This window comes from Malaclemys terrapin, chromosome 1 (assembly GCF_027887155.1).
Source record: "Malaclemys terrapin pileata isolate rMalTer1 chromosome 1, rMalTer1.hap1, whole genome shotgun sequence".
Taxonomy (NCBI): domain Eukaryota; kingdom Metazoa; phylum Chordata; order Testudines; family Emydidae; genus Malaclemys; species Malaclemys terrapin.
In genome coordinates this window covers 94997585-95001133 of record NC_071505.1, presented here as the reverse complement: position 1 = coordinate 95001133, position 3549 = coordinate 94997585, and positions in this window count along the sequence as shown.

Sequence of the window (3549 nt, the reverse complement as noted above, 5' to 3'; positions counted from 1 at the left end):
GATGTGCAGGTGAACGAGCCCCTGATGGTGTGGCTGATGTTACCACACAATTACCGGGGCCCGGAGGTCCAGAAGGGGGCCTGGGGCCCGGCGGTCCAGAAGGGGGCCCGGGGCCCGGCTTCCCGCCCCTCTCGTCAGCCCTGTTTAGCCGGTCTGCCCTTGCTGGAGGACCCCAAATTTTTTTTTCACCGGGGCCGAACCCGCTCTCGGCGGCCTGACTGCTACCATAGCATCCAAGTGCCTCGCAATCTTTAGTGCCTGTCTCCTCACAACACCCCTGTGAAGTAGGGCAGTGCTATTAGCCCATTTTACAAATGGACAACTGAGGATAAGTGACTTGCCCAAGGTTACACAGGACATCTGTGGTACAGCAGGGATTTGAACAATTTCCCAGGCCCAAGGCTACTGCATTAACCACTGGACCATCTTCTTTATTGGAGTGTGTCCTTCCATGCATATAGGAGGTCTTCTCTGTACTTGGCCACCCCTACCAGGAACACACTGCATCTTCAAAACAGGGATAAGCCTTTGGGGAGCATATTTTCCTCTGCAGGACTTAAGGGCTTGTTATTCTCTCTCTCTCTCTCTTCTCTGCTGTTTAATTTTGTGCCTGCTGAGCTTTTTCCTTTCTCTTCCTGTCCCCTCCCCCACAAGTAAAACAGCTCACTTAAAGAACAAAAGCGCCATCCTTGCCAGTGGCGAAAGGGCAACAGGCACGGCAGCCGCTGAATAAAAACACAGTAACCCTGTGAGAGAGTGGGAGCCTGAGTCTCCACGTTATCGTATTGACCCCAGTGCGCCTGCTGATTTGGTAGCGTTTTAAATCTACTTTGCTCTGTTGTAAATGATTGCACAAGGCAAAGAGAACAGAGAATCAGGCTCTGTGTGTGTGTGTGTGTGTGCGTGTGTGTGTGTGTGTGTGTGTGTGAAATGATTGCACAAGGCGAAGGGCACAGAGAATCAGGCTCTCTGTGTGTGTGTGTGTGTGTGTGTGTGTGAAATGATTGCACAAGGGGCACAGAGAATCAGGCTCTGTGTGTGTGTGTGTGTGAGAGAGAGAGAAATGGATTGCATAAGGCAAAGGGAACAGAATCAGGCTCTGTGTGTGTGCGCGTATAGACATCCATGCTATTTTGGAAAATACTATCTTCAGGGAACATGGGTGGGGAGAGGAGACTAGGTCACTCCTAGGGTGACCAGATGTCCCGATTTTATAGGGACAGTCCTGATTTTTGGATCTTTTTCTTATATAAGCTCCTATTACCCCACACCCCCATCCCGATCCCGATTTTTCACATATTCTGTCTGGTCACCCTAGTCACTCCAGACAGGAAGGAGGACCTGACTTGCAAAGGTGCCCTGGTTAGTACATACTCATGAGGCAGCAGGTAATGACAACACAACTATTCATGGTTCTTTGTGACAACTGTAGCCTTATATGGGCAATGGAGATTTTCACAGAGCTCAGCAGAGGCGGAGCCGCGAGGGCCGCTATTTGTACATGTTGCTCCCATGCTACATGCTTGAGAAGCCCACTGACCTCGTTCCCGGGAGAAGCCCTGGGAACCCTCACTGAATCCAGCTGTTCAAATCTCTGAAAGTACAAAGAAACCACCCACCCCTACTTCCCCTCCTTCTTCCCCCACATACCTCTGACAGACTGCAGCTACATAGCAGCAAAATGACCTCATCTGTGACCTGCACAGTATCTGGGGAAGTGGGTTGGAGAGCCCCCAGCATCAGAAATTGGAAACCAATTCCCATCCGGTCGTGATACTGGGTTAACAATCAGAAGGAAAACTTTACTCTTTAGATACTAGCAACAGCGTGCAGAGCTGCAACTGGCAATCTGATCACATACCCGCTCTCTAGTGATCCACCCCTCCCGGCACATGCCTGCAGAGTCCTCATGATCTCCCCGGCCAGATCTGCCATTATGCCCACTTTGACCCTGTTCCTGCTGGCCGACCAAACTGTGTTAAAGACTAGTTACAAATAAATACAAAGACAACAGTCATAGCGAAGCAGGTACTGTTGCTACACGCAGAACATGCCTGACTAGGGTTGCCAACAGTCCCCCATTACAAGGGACGTCCTTTATATTTTTATCTCTGTCCAACAAGATCAGGAGTTGCTGAGTGCTGCAAAAAGCAGCAAGACATACTCCTGGCAAGTGTAGGTGAGGACTGCTTATTCATTAATTCATTATGATTATTATCATGGGTGGTGGAGCCCCTTCCCCCTGGCCGGGGGCCGCAGCAGCAACGTTCCAAGCTCGGAGCCCCTCCCCTGTTCTGCCCCTTCCCTGTGGCCCCGCCCCCGTTCTGCCCCTTCCCCTGTGGCCCCGCCCCCATCCCATCCCCCTCTTCCTCCTCCTCCCCCTCAGGGCCCTCCCTGCTGCAGCCCTGAGACTGGAAAAGCTCTGTGTGAGAGCTCCTCCAGCCCCAGGGCTGTGGCGAGGGGAGATTTTTCCAGGGCTCCCAAATTGGGGCCTGTGCGGTAATCTGCCACTGCCCCGCCCCTAGCGGTGCGAGATTTGGGGAGGCTTGGCTACCCCGCACCTTCATTACACATTGCCCATTATTATTATTAATAATATAATATCCGGCGGCGGTGTGGGATGGGGGTGCTATGAAAACAGTCCCTTATTTTTGAAATGCAATGTTGGCAACCCTGTGCCTGGCACAAAAGCAAAGACTGAAAAGTTAAACCACCTCAACAGTACATACTCTCTACTCCTCCACCCGCAGGCACACACCTACCATAACTATTGTATACTATAAACCTCACACTGCAGCCTTAACTCAGCCCCCTAGCTGTACCAAATGACCCTCTCCCAGCCTACACTAGTACACCAAACACCCACAACTTAATGTGTAGGGGGGGTAGAGTGGTGAAAAGCTTGTGTAGAAGGGGAGTCTGAGGGTGGTCTAGTATGTTTGGTGGGGATACTTTAGTAAAGGCAGTAGGGGAAGGCCAGCTGAAGGACGGAGTTAAAGTTCCAGCCAAAGTGCTTTACAAACATTCATTGATCCTCAGCACCCATGTTGCAGATGGGGAAACTGAAGCACAGTAAAAGTGCTATCATAGACTTCTCTTCTAGCTACCTCAACACTACATCTGTCCAGGACTTGCTCTTATGATACAGGCTGTAGCCTTTAATGCAGGGGTAGGCAACCTATGGCACGTGTGCCGAAGGCGGCAAGCGAGCTGATGTTCAGTGGCACTCACACTGCCCGGGTCCTGGCCACTGGTCTGGGGGACTCTGCATTTTAATTTAATTTTAAATGAAGCTTCTTAAACATTTTAAAAGCCTTATTTACTTTACATACAACAATAGTTTAGTTATATATTATAGACTTATAGAAAGAGACCTTCTAAAAAACGTTAAAATGTATTACTGGCACGTGAAACCTTAAATTAGAGTGAATAAATGAAGACTCGGCACACCACTTCTGAAAGGTTGCCGACCCCTGCTTTAATGGATACCCGGGTTTACACGCCACGGTTGCAGATAATCCAGATTGGTTTAAATTTAAACCAATGAAT